This window comes from Miscanthus floridulus, chromosome 3 (genome assembly GCF_019320115.1).
Source record: "Miscanthus floridulus cultivar M001 chromosome 3, ASM1932011v1, whole genome shotgun sequence".
Taxonomy (NCBI): domain Eukaryota; kingdom Viridiplantae; phylum Streptophyta; class Magnoliopsida; order Poales; family Poaceae; genus Miscanthus; species Miscanthus floridulus.
Genome location: NC_089582.1, coordinates 42,314,718 through 42,327,284, shown reverse-complemented (window position 1 = coordinate 42,327,284; position 12,567 = coordinate 42,314,718). Strand labels below are relative to the sequence as shown.

The 12,567-nt window shown below is 41.4% G+C and overlaps 1 long non-coding RNA gene across 1 annotated transcript; it reads left to right on the top strand.

Moving 5' to 3' along the window:
• The first annotated feature begins 3,289 nt into the window (after window positions 1–3,289).
• LOC136545550 (uncharacterized) lies at window positions 3,290–5,527 on the top strand. Its single transcript, XR_010781085.1, has 6 exons — window positions 3,290–3,488; window positions 3,593–3,761; window positions 4,198–4,282; window positions 4,455–4,692; window positions 4,883–4,954; window positions 5,026–5,527. It is a non-coding gene; the product is annotated as an uncharacterized lncRNA (long non-coding RNA).
• The last annotated feature ends 7,040 nt before the right edge of the window (window positions 5,528–12,567 follow it).

Here is a 12,567-nt window from a genome sequence, read left to right as displayed (position 1 = left end):
AACTCTTTTGTTCTTATTGACAAAAGCTTATATGAACCAAGCCCGTCAAAAACCTCACTCCACAACATACTCGAGGTAGTATTGTCATCAATCACCAAAAAGGGGGAGATTGAAAGCATCTAGGCCCCTAGTTGGATTTTGGTGATTAATGTCAATACAAGATTACTATGACTAACATGTGTTTTGCAGAGGCAATTAAGTTAGGTCATGGTAATGGAGATCGATTGGGCAATCGAGGTTGTCATGCCCCTACGATGGAAATTGTTTCGGTTTTTAAAGGATGGACGACAAGGTTGATAACTAGTTCTAAGTGTCGATTGGAGTTGGAGAGACACTTAGAGTAGTTTAGGACTTTGTTTTTCCTTTGGCCATACTATGAAGGGGGGTATGAATGGGTAGCTTGACCTAGTTGAGTCTAGTGAGTTAGGTATGGTGCACACTTGTGTAAACTAGCTCTAGGTAGCTCCTATGAATGCCTAAGATCCTATGGAGCAAACTTCATTCACATATGTTTGAATGTTGGAAGTGAATAGAGGGTCAAACACTGACCGGACGCTGGCTCCGATGCGACCGGACGCTGGCCGCAGGGTCCGGTCAGTTCATTTGACCGTGAAGAACAAGTCTGGAGTGACCGAACACTGGAAGGTCGTGTGACCGGATGCTGAGGGCTAGCGTCCGATCGACTCCAGTAAGGGTCTAGACTTGGGAAAGAGTGACCGGACGCGTCCGGTCAGTGGTGACCGGACCATGAGTATCTAGCGTCCGGTCGTTTACAGTAAGCATCCAAGAGCGACCGGACGCGTCTGGTCGGTACTGACCGGACCCTGACAGCGTCCGATCATCATTTGAAAACTGTTCGCGGGTTGAACTGACCGGAGCGTTCGGTCAAAACGATCAGAGCGTCCGGTCATCCCGCAGAAGCTCATAACGGTTCGTTTTTCAGGCTGCCATATAAATAGAGGCTCCACTCGTGAGTGGAGCAACTTTTGCTCATTCCAACAGCTGAGAAACACGTTTGTGAGTGCCAAGAAGAGCAAGGTCCTAGTGAGGTGTTTGTGATTTGAGAATCCAAGAGAGTAGCCTCACTAGCAAATCAAGAGTAGCAAAGTGTGCATCCATCTTCTCATTAGGCTTCGCGTGGTCAAGTGAGAGTTCGTGCTTGTTACTCTTGGTGATCGCCATCACCTAGACGGCTTGGTGGTGATCAGGAGTTTGGTGTTCACCCGACGGTGCTTGTGGGTGACCCAACTCAAGTTGTGAGCGGCTTTGGGTGATTCGCCACGACGGAGTGTCGAAGAATCAACCCATAGAGAGCACTTGATCCTTGCATGGATCAATGGGGAACTACACCCTTGCGCGGGTGCTCCAACAAGGACTAGTGGGGAGTGGCGACTCTCCGATACCTCAGCAAAATATCGCCGCGTTCCTTTCTCCCTCTAATTACTTTGAGCACTTACTTTGAGTATTTAATTTGAGCAATTCAATACTTGTTTTACATCCATAGAATTGCTTGCTAGAGTAAGTTTGGAACATAGGTTGCGAGGTTGTTGTGCATTAGTTTGATATAAACACTTTTCTAGGGACAAGGGGTTAATTAGGCTATCCGTAGGATTTGATTAGTGCAAGAGAATTTAGAATTAGCCCAATTCACCCCCCCTCTTGGGCATCTTGATCCTTTCAACCTCATTCTTTCTTCAAGTAGTGTTTCCTCTTTTCGACATTATGTTGAACAGGTGGTGAGCATCGGAAAATGCCACCGCCATGGGGGCTTCTTGCCCCTTGCTTGGAATCCTTGGATCCTAGGATCGATGTCACTCACTAATGACGAGGATGGGAAGCTCGGTGACGATGAGGACTACAATATTCGCATAACTTCTAGTCCCTCGAAGACGTCGAGGATGGGTGGTTCAACAGCGTGATGATGTAGGCGCCAACGGGTTCCACAAGTTGTTCGATTTCGTGCGTTGCTCCATCTCCTTCCATGTAGGAGGCACCACCCTCGAGAAGCCCCACCACCGTCGCTCTCGTCTCCATGCCCGTCCTCCAACCGCCACCACCACATTCATCGCGGTCGTGCCCGACGACGAAGAAAGGGGACTAGAGAAGGGAAGAAGGGAGCCCCATGCCATCGATGCCAGACGCTGCCCCACAGTCTCTCCATCGTGAGCGAGGAAGGGAGCGAAGGATGAACTGCCTCACTGTCTCCACGGGGTACGCGCACGGTTGTGCGAAGGGCCCATGGGTGGAACTAAACCGTTCCTTAGCCTAACCTAGCCAACTAGGAATGATCACCCCTACGGTCCCATAAGACTGGCCTAAGGGAGGTGGGCCCATGGGTGGAACTAAACCGTTTCTTGCTTATTTTTATATAAGAAAAACGGATTAATGATGGTCATGCATTTAGTACATATAGGAACAACATGCAAAATTAAGCGGTAAGATAAGATTATTCAAGCATTGTAGTATGGTTTTGAGTTCAATCCCATGAGATTATTAGCCCTCCTTTTCCTATTTTATCATTTAAAGATTTTTTATAGCTACTATCAGATTTTATGAAGTTTCCTAGTGTCTGAGAGTTTATGAGTGTTTCATATTACACTCGGGAGATAAAATCAATGGGTATATTAATTTGTTCCCGTGTGTCTTCGTTCGTCTTCAGGGATACTTCTATTTGTTAGAACCTATAAAGTTTAGTCGGTACACAGTCAAAATGAACGGCGTCCAGGAGACTCCCGAGTGTTTCGAGAAAAATGGCCTTCCGGGAATTAATTTTCGCTAACACGGCGGCAAAAAGTGGCGCCCGCTGCAGAAAGCGGGCGCCCTTTCCGCCTCTCTGTGATAACGCGGCTGCCCAACATTTCAGCTAGTGCCGCGTTTAGTTCCGGCCCCGATCGGCGCCGCCCTGAATTGGCGTTGCACGTAGTGCACTGTACCGTTTTGTTTTTATTAGTAACAATTGTCCAATCGGTTGCTAATAGCTCAAAAACTTTCGTCCTCGCAAAATACAGATACTGTAGTGCACTTTTTGTTTTTATTTATACAAATTAATCGTAATAATTAGGAAAACGTTCGTCTCGCAAATAAAACAAACTTGCAATTATTTTTATTTCCGTCAACATTTAGTACTCCATACATGTACGCAAGTTTGATGTGACGGGGAATCTTCTTTTTGCATCATAGTGTCAACAGTTGGGATTTTGGACCGACATGCCGCCACCATCGTCTCCGAACCGGCGCAACCCTTAATTCCCCACCCGTCCCTGTGCCCAGTGCCGTTCCCGCTGCCATACCCATGGGCCAGAATCTTGGGCACTAATAAAACTCAGCCACATACCCTAGCTCCAATTTATTCCCCAAACCACAGAGCCCCAGTCTGCTCAGGCCCCTACGATACCCCATCCCTCCTTAATCCCTAGCTCCATAGATCAGATCTTCCACTACAGATCCGTGCTCCATCCCCTTTCTGGATGCAAACGGGGCAGCCTGAGGTAAGAGAGAGAAGGTGGAAAAAAGGAGGAAATTTTGTTGTTTTTTTGTTTTCCTGTGATTCGGAGGTCATGATTTAACTATAGATTTCCAATTTTGATGCAAGCTGTCGGATTAGAAGAAACCTTGCTCAACCCCCTCCATGGATCCAAATAAAGGAACGTAAGGTAAGGGATGAAGCAAAATTTGTGGTTCTGAGGGGAACTGTCGGATTTGACGAAATCTTGAAGCATCACTCTGTAATGTTACAAAGAAAGTCCTGAACCATGCCTATGGTAACTTTTCTGCATTTTTTGCTCCATTTTTTTCCATATTCAGTGAAGTAATTTTTTTACAAAAAAAATCTACGGAAACCATTTAGGTGAACTTAGATTGATGAATACAATATAACTACAATTCGACACATAAATCCTTGTGCAAAATGGGAGGAAATCAGGGAACAGTAGAAAGAAAAAAAATGAGTACGTCTGTTTGCCCTGTTTAATTGGGTGTAACTTTGCAGCTTCAAAGATTTTCCTACAATTTATTTATTCCAAAATTAATCCTTGTAGTACTTAAAATTAATACAAACTACTGAGTACGTCTATTATATCGATCATAATTGCTTACTGCTATCATTTGCCCTGTATTTGCATTTATCTTTGCTGCTTTACTACAAATTGTGTGGTTTTAACAGATACTATATTGATCTTAGCTATTTCCCCAAATTAGCTCTGAAGTCACCAAGTCTGCTAAAAGGATCTGCTGCTCAATAATACACCATCACTGCTGCTGCACTTGAACTTGTTGGGAGAAGGTAACTCAGTTGTAATTCTTCTTCCCCTTTGCAAGTAAATTTTTTATGGTGCCTTCGTGTGCTGTATATATGTCTAGTGGTCATGTTTATTGCTGTTTAATATATGCAGGTGCTGCCCTTTAGTTTTAGTATTAGCTACTGGATAAGCGTGTCTAAGGTTTGTTTAATTCAGGCAATACCTTGGTGGGCACAGAAGTCTCCAGAAGCATGGGAGTTGGCTGCAGAACTGAAGTTGTGCAACGAAGATTGGAAACTGAGGTTATGTGCAGCAAGGGCTCGCCGACAAATGAAGTACACTCTCAGAGTTCCGAGCATCAATTGTAGGGTCACAAAATGAAGTACACTATCAGAGGTGCTAACAAATTGAGATAACAAATTGTTTGAAAGAAGGTTGTGCTGCTTTGACCATGGTAATTTGCCTCTTGCTTGAATGATGTCAAGAATTGTTTCTTTACAATATGATAGTATTGTGAGTTTCTGCAACTTATTGCTTAGCCAAACAGGATAAAAAATGTATAACATGCCTGCATGTTTTTATCTGTCATGTGATTTATTTAGTGAAGTTAGCCAACCAATATTCACTTAGAATTTTTTATGTAGATCATCCAAACACAACTGAATATTCTAATACCTCCACTGGTACTGCCATCACAAAATGAACCATCTCATCAGGTTTGTACAGTTTGAACCATGTGATGTCACTTTTAAAATTTAGTGATATAACTTTTTTTCTAAAAATGAAGGGCACATCTGGAGGACCAGTGGGTCAGTTTGGCTGCTGGTTGAGGCAGCGCTGCTACTGCTAGATATGCTAGAGAAAGGGAATTTGCTGCAAATGGAGGTCACATAGATGAATCCATGTTGATCAATTAGGCTAATCTCAGTATGATCTTACGGTTCACAACATGTGAAGTTTGGGATTTGGCCATGTCCTGCCCTTTTGTGAACCTCTAGAACTTCTGACTTTTGTCAACCTAATCATCCTTTGTGCAGATTTTTTAGAAGTACACAACAACAACAACAACAAAGCCTTTAAGTCCCAAACAAGTTGGGGTAGGCTAGAGTTGAAACCCAGCAAAAACAATCAAGGTTCAGGCACGAGAATTTTTAGAAGTAGTAGAAGAAATAAGTTAGCCAGGAGACTATGTTAGCAACCACTGCAGTCATTATATGTAGACGAGCTAATTTTTCTTTTGTTATAGCAATTGTTCTGAACTAAACTCAATTATTTTCATTTTGGCTTAATGATATGTTCCTCGTGAAACTGCAAACATTTATTCAATTGCTTGCTGAGCGGGGCCTTGGACTATCTTTATATTGAAGTTGTCAACTCTACCATTATGAAAACTACAGGCAAAAGTAGGATAATGTTGTCTGGCAGTTTAAACATTCAGAAACTTGTGGTTGGTGTTTTGGAGCTCGGAGCTCCTACTATCTTTGTATGCTCGTGGAGAAGTTTTTCACCTGACGTAATTCCAAATTTTCTTATTTTTTGTATGTTTTCCAAGTGCCCAACTCAAATTTTCTTATTTTTCTTTACAAATACTCCAACAAACATAGGATGTTCAGTCATTATATGTTTGTGATGCTGCTTTTTCTGTGAGCTATAATTATTGGAGATGATTGAGATGGGTGGTTGCTGATCATACAAGATCCTACTCTGGGTAATTTGGTGGAGTTTGCCCTGAACCTAAGCAGTTCGCATACCGGGCTCAACGAATGGATGAATCTGGGAGAGGCAAGTGCGGGATCCACTGTAAACAAGATAGGCCAAGATATGGGATGACAGATGTGCTCCAAGCTGCATCTAGACATAAATATTGCACATTTTGGTTTGGTAATTATGAGTATAGTCATCTGCAAGATGCTAATATCAACTGGAGGGCGTCATACCGATTTTTAAAATGTATTTGCTAAATGTTATTTATTTTCGTTCCTATAGATTCACTTCATAGCTTCTCTTTGCATAGATTATAAGTCAGTGCATGCCGTGTGAGTCTGTCATTTTTAAAAAATAAGGAGTTTCAATTATTTTTTAAAAATGATTAAAACCTCACTAAATCTTTAGAAAAGTTCATACTAATTCATTATAGCTCAAAAAATAAAAAAACGTGTATATAACTTTTTCGGAAGATGAGCCCTGCCTCTACGTAGTGAAGCTATGCTTCCATGCATATGGATCTCCTGATTTTTGTTGGGATTTTAAGTTTGATCAAATTTTATATTTTCCTTCCTCACACATCACAACTATAAATACTTGCATGTCCACTAGTTTATATAAACTTTTATGACTGCCAATGACAAGTACACAAGTATACACTAGTGGTAAGTAACTTTCCTCTAGAGTGCGAGATTAGTGGTTTGAAACCTGGTGACAATTCTTTTTTCTTAAATTTTTGCTAAGCATTGTGCTCCAGAACCTTAGTGATTGCAACGATTTATTTTTTTGTCGCTATACGTACAACTTTTTTGCAACGCAAGCAACTATTACATACAACGGAGCATATTGGTTGCGACATAGACAGGCTATTGCAACCATCAATTAAAGAGTTGCAATATCATAGTATTGCAACGCCAATAAAACTGCCTGCAACGCAAATCAAATCGTGGCAACAGTGATCACTTATTGCAACCGTTCTACAATTGGTTGTGATAACACTTACTTTTCGCAACGATCTCCATATTTATGGCCATGAAACAATTTGCGTGGTAAAAATCCCATCTATCGCAACCGAAAGTGCAAATGGTTGCGATAACACCCCTTGTTGCAACCAAATCTTGTCGTTGCGACAAAAAAACGTGGCATAAGGGTTGGAAGTTAGTAGTGACTTGAGTGGTAATGTATGGATCAAATGCCTCTACGCCTAAGGTAAGATGATGAGTGGCATGACCGCAAGATATGAGCGTGCGGTCTAAGGGGAGAGGTAGCTTTGATACTAAAGTATATATATGTCTCATATATATAGGAAGGTATTTAATTATGGGTTAGCTTTGATACGGCTGTATATGCATATTTATATGTATATAAGGACGTATTTACTTTCGGGTAGCTTTGATACGGAAGTATATATATATGGGTATATATATATGGAAGTATTTAGATTGCAACCTAGAGCCTAGATTTTCATACCTGCATATATAATTGTGGGGTTGGGCTAAAATGAAATTCTTGTGCAGGTATGCTAACAACGAAACATGTAGCCCGACTAGTTACATTATATATGGGAGAACGCATGTATGCCACCGTGTATGCCGTTAGAAGTTTAATTCTCCTAAGTTTGTGAGGACGTATGGAATGTGCATGCATCATGATAAATCATTATTACATACTTGCATTGTTCCTCCCCTTATAAGTTTCTTATTCGGTTAAGTAACTCTTTTCTATTATAACATTGTTCTCATGAGAGTTGCACCATTTTGTTGGTACAGATGGCAGCATCTGCTAGGAGTGAGACCTTCCTAGAGATGTTAGGTACCCCTGCCTTGCTTTGGAGGGTCCTACATTTTGTGGGGTATACCGAACCACCCCTCTATTTCTGGAATGAAGAATACTTGGAGGGACAGCCATGCTATGAGGTGCAGCTAACCATACAAGCTCGTACCCAAGCACCCCTATGGCAGGAGTGGAAGGCGAATTCCAATGGGAAAACTCTTTGGGAAGCTACCCATGTAGTGGCTTTTGAGGTGCTGAGTCAGATATGTCTGCAGCACGGGGATGAGCTTACCGGCAGTGCCGCTAGTACTTTTGCTCGGGGGGATCCATCTACAACAGTATGGGCATAGCACAACCACAATGCGTTGATTCAAGACTCAGGCTAATGCGCATAAAAGCAGCCGAGTTCATGAGACTTACTCAAGGGACCAAAACCCTTACTGAGTACATGCATGCCTTCAACAATTTGTCTAGATACGCCCCAGGGCTCGTCGATACAGAGGAAAAGAAGATAGAAAGCTTCAAGAGAGGCCTTGGCTCCAAACTAATGAAGACTATGGCCAACTCAAGATGTGCTACCTATAATGAGTTTGTTAGCGATGCCTTAACCTAGGAGAACTAGAACAACTTACACGCAATAGCAAAGGGCCGCAAAAGAGTAGCTGAGGTGGGTGCCTCAGGATCATCCCAGTCTAGAGCTCCAGTGGTAGCTAGGCCACAATTTCGTCCACCAGCGCCTAAGTTTAGGCCTCCTCCACCGAAAGCTTAGGCCAATCGCCCCCAGAAGACATTTCACAGGGCGTTCACCATTGCCCTACCCAAGGTTAACATAGGCCAAGGTAGCTCAGCATGACCAAGAATCAACTAGCCATGCTTTAACTGCAATCAGCTAGGTCATGGTCCAAGGAGTGCCCCCATCCCAAGAAGGGTGGCAATCAAAACCAGGGTAATCATAAACAGGCCAATCCTAAGGCACGTCCTAGATACGTGCATTACACAGCTGTGGAAGAAATCCCTGTGGGAGAAGTTGTCACCGCTGGTATGTTTCTTGTTAACAAACATCCCGCCATTGTTTTATTTGATTCTGGAGCTTCTCATTCATTTATGAGTCAAACATTTGCATCTAAGCATGATCATAAGATAATTGAGGTAAACAAGGGTGGTTATAGTATAAGTTTAGCTATGGCTACTATTTCTACAAATCAAATAGTGAGATATGTTCTCATCTCTATACAAGAGAGGGAGTACACTATGGATCTTATAGTATTGTCCGGACTAGCCATAGATGTGATCTTAGGCATGAGTTGGATGGGTGGTCATGGAGTTCTTATTGACACTACCACTAGAACAATTATGTTGAGAGAACCAAAGGGGGTAATGCTTTTCTAGTGCCACTTCCCTAGAGTTTTGATCTTCAAAACTTGTCTTGTGCTATCCAAGCCACTACTCTCTATGATATTCTAGTGGTTTGTGAATTTCCTAATGTATTTCTAGATGAGTTGCCGGGTTTACCGCCTGATAGAGATGTGGAATTTAAGATTGAGTTAGTGTCAGGTACAACACCCATCTCAAGAAGACCCTATAGAATGCCACCAAATGAGTTAGCCAAACTTAAAATCTAGTTACAAGAACTTTTGGACAAAGGTCTCATTTGATCTAATTCGTCTCCATGGGGTTGTCTAGCCTTGTTTGTAAAGAAGAAGGACAAATCCTTGTGGATGTGTGTGGACTATAGGCCGCTCAATGCTATCACCATTAAGAACAAGTATCCTTTGCCCTGTATCAATATTTTGTTTGATCAACTAGCAAAAGTAAAGGTATTCTCTAAGATTGACTTGAGATCAGGCTATCATCAGATTAAGATCTGGCTAGAAGATGTACCTAAGACAACTTTCTCCACTAGGTATGGCTTGTATGAGTATTTAGTCATGTCTTTTGGACTAACAAATGCTCCTGCCTACTTCATGTACTTGATAAATTTGGTATTGATGCTCGAGCTCGATAAGTTTGTGGTCATGTTTATCGATGATATCTTGATTTACTCGGAGAATGAAGTAGATCATGCAAAGCATCTTAGAGTTGTCTTGTCTAGATTGAGAGAACAACAATTATATGCCAAATTTAGCAAGTGTGAATTCTAGTTGAGCAAAGTACCTTTCTTGGGTCATATCTTATCTGAAAAGGGAATATCTGTAGACCCAACTAAAGTACAAGAGGTCATGGATTGGAAGGCCTTGACTTTGGTTCATGAAGTTAGGAGTTTTCTAGGGTTAGCAAGCTACTATCGTTGTTTCATTCCTGACATTTCCAAAATAGCTAAGCCCATGACCAGACTACTCTAGAAGGATGAAAAGTTTAATTGGACTCCAGAGTGTGAAGCTGCGTTTCACACTTTGCGAACCTTGCTAACTACAGCTCCTGTTTTAGCACAACCCAACATTGAGAAGCCTTTTGATGTGTTCTGTGATACATCGGGTATAGGTTTGGGGGGTGTGCTCATGCAAGAAGGTCGAGTTATGCCTATGCTTCCTGACAATTGTGAAAGCATGAAGTCAACTACCCTACACATGATTTGGAGCTTGCAGCAGTTGTTCACGCCTTGAAGATATGGAGACATTACTTGTTGGCAAATGTATGTCACATATACACTGATCACAAGAGTCTCAAATATATCTTTACTCAACCTGAGCTGAACATGAGGCAACATCGATGGTTAGAGCTGATCAAGGACTATAATTTGGAAGTGCACTACCATCTAGGAAAAACTAATGTTATAGCAGATGCCTTGAGCCAGAAGTATCATTACAATTCTCTATTGGAGGATGGGTTTAATCTATTACATCCTATGGTGTTGTACAATATCACCGTCAGTTGTTCACTTAAAAGCAAAATCATCGAACTACAAAAGATAGATGTGGGTGTATTTCACATAAAGAGAAAGATGAAAGGACAGAAAACCAAACATTTTAGGTTGGATGAAAGAGGTGTGCTATGGTTCGAGGGCCGATTTGTGGTACCGAAAAACTGTGAACTTAGAAATCAAATTTTAGATGAAGCTCATTCATCCAAGTTGTCTATTCATCCTAGTAGTAGCAAAATATACCAAGATTTTAAAAACCATTTTTGGTGGACCAAGATGAAGAAGGAAATTGCAGCCTATGTTGCTAGGTGTGATGTCTGTAGCCGAGTGAATGTAGATCATCTAAAACCTATGGTGGACAGCTCCAGCCATTGTCCATTCTAGGCTAGAAATGGGAGGAAATAAGTATGGACTTTATTATAGGCCTCCCATAGACACAACAAGGTCACAATTCAATATGGGTCATTGTCGATTGCCTCACGAAGTTGGCACATTTTGTACTGGTTAACACAACATATTACGCTGGGAAGTATGTTGAGCTATATGTTTCTAAAATTGTGAGGCTACATGGAGTACCAAGGACCATAATCTCAGATCGTGGACCACAATTTATAGCTCATTTTTTGGAACACTTGCACAAGGCCTTGGGAACTAAACTAATCAGAAGTTCAGCATACCATCCACAAACTTTTGGACAAACCAAGCGAGTGAACCAAATCTTGGAAGATATGTTGATAGCTTGTGTTATATCCTCCAAGGGTTCACGGAAAAAATGGCTGCCTTTAGCTGAGTTCTCCTATAACAATAGTTATCTAGAGAGCATCAAAATGGCTCCTTTTGAGGCCTTGTATGGTCGCAAATGTAGAACTCCTTTGAATTGGATTGAGCCCGGAGAAAGGAGGTACTATGGCATAGATTTTGTCATAGAAGCTGAAGAACAAGTACGTGTTATCCAACAGCACATGAAAGTAGCTCAGTCAAGACAAAAGAGTTATGCTGATAAAAGGAGAAGACCACTAACCTTTCAAGTGGGATACTATGTGTACTTAAAAGTTTCACCCATGAAGGGAGTGCAGAGATTCAGAGTGAAAAGGAAGCTTGCGCCTAGATATGTAGGCCCGTACCAGATTATTGAGCGAAAGGGAAATGTCGTCTACAAGTTACAACTTCCCCTAGAAATGAGTGCTATATTCAATGTCTTCCATGTTTCACAGTTAAAAAGATGTCTTCGCATACCTGAGGAAGCTATTGCACCCACCAACATTAAGCTCCAATCAGATTTGACCTATGAAGAGAAACCAATCCGACGGCTAGAAGAAATGGAAAGAGTAACCCAAAGCAAGGTCGTTAAGTTCTACAAGGTGGTGTGGAATAACCATAATGAATAAGATACCACGTAGGAACGGGAGGATTATTTACGTGAGGTTTATCCCGCTTTTTATGAAGAATGGTAGGTCTCTCAAATCTTGAGATGAGATTTCTATAAGGGAGAGGGGCTGTAACACCCAGTGTTAAGCATGGCATTTGTCACTTGCATTTCATAAGCACAAGCATCATCCAAGCATTCATGAACATGAGCATATGAAATTTTATCTCATTCTTATACATTATCCCATGAAATGTTGATTATATATATATATGCTTATGTTTGTAATCATGTATGACTAATGTATGAAATGGTTGTAAGGTCACAACAATACTTTAGATACATCTAGGATGGTAAATGGAACAACTTTTGTGTTCATGACATGAACCAATTTTGCTTCAAGTGTTGGGTTACCTTGGAATGCCATTTTCATGATGCTAGTTTGACCAAAGTTGAACAGTAGCTTAGATTGTTTGCATGGCTATATGACCTAAATAAAATTTGTAGCTCACATCAAGGGTACCAAACTTTATTTAAGGGTCATGTGCTAAATTAGTGCCTAACATGGTCAAATAGAGCTCACAACTTTCAACTTAATGCTCTTTGTAACTTACAAAATTTTTGTC